The sequence below is a fragment of the Chiloscyllium plagiosum genome, unplaced genomic scaffold, assembly GCF_004010195.1.
Source record: "Chiloscyllium plagiosum isolate BGI_BamShark_2017 unplaced genomic scaffold, ASM401019v2 scaf_11687, whole genome shotgun sequence".
Classification (NCBI taxonomy): domain Eukaryota; kingdom Metazoa; phylum Chordata; class Chondrichthyes; order Orectolobiformes; family Hemiscylliidae; genus Chiloscyllium; species Chiloscyllium plagiosum.
This window is the reverse complement of record NW_025193010.1, coordinates 1-850: the sequence shown is the minus strand read 5'-3', so window position 1 is coordinate 850 and position 850 is coordinate 1. Positions and strand designations below refer to the sequence as shown.

The 850-nt window shown below is 49.4% G+C and overlaps 1 long non-coding RNA gene across 1 annotated transcript in view; it reads right to left on the bottom strand.

Annotated features, from left to right (window-relative positions):
• The window catches only part of LOC122545745, a 3,196-nt gene extending 2,630 nt beyond the window's left edge, over positions 1-566 (bottom strand). Inside the window, exon 1 of the long non-coding RNA XR_006310590.1 lies at positions 51-566. This is a non-coding gene — a long non-coding RNA (uncharacterized LOC122545745). The remainder of the gene's footprint in view (positions 1-50) is intronic.
• Positions 567-850: the final 284 nt, after the last annotated feature.

Here is an 850-nt window from a genome sequence, read left to right as displayed (position 1 = left end):
CTTCACCCCCCCACCCCACTCTGCTTCACCCCCCTCCCCCTCCCCCATACCGAGGTAGGCTGCGTGGTTCTTCAAGGCTTTGGGAAACTCCCGGTTCAGGGCCTCTCTCGATGTGATGATGTTACCCTGGGCACTCTCCTTCACAACGGCTCCGTTCCAGTCATACGCACCAACTGCTCCGAGCAAAACCCCGTCCTGGTTGGTGAGCGGGAGGAAGAAGGTGTGTGTTTGGTCACCATCACCTTAAAACAGTTTGTGTTCTCAACTTGTGGCGAGGGGGCTGTCTGAGGACAAGGCAGGATTGACGCAGCGCTACAGGAATTGGCACTCACGGAAATTAACGCTGTTCAACTCTTTCTGCAGAGAATGGGAAGCAGTATGGGCCTTAATCAGGAGCTTTCTATTAGCCTCCTGTCAGAGGACCACCCACTGTCAACAGGAAACTCAGCAGCAATAATTAACAGGCAGCTGATCCAAAATTCCGTAAAGTCAAATGAAATTCCTTAACAAATATCTGTGATTGAATGGTTTTAATAGAGGATTTCAAAGTGTTAGATAGGGGCTAATTTTTCCTGGGTATGTGCTTCAGGAATATTGGGAGCAATCAGTAGCTATCTGCCACCTTCAGCTCCTCCTGAAAATCTCATGATGTACAGCTCTGTGGATGAACAGAAACCCTAACAGATAGCACACCCAGAAGGTAGCAGAAAAACCAGCCTCAGACTGTTTCCATCCAACATTTCTGTCTTTGGGTCAGAGTGTGTAGATTCAAGACAATCCACAACGGTGGCACCATACCCAGGCAGACATAGAAAAAACCGCACTGTCGGAGGGTCAGTGCTGAGGGAGT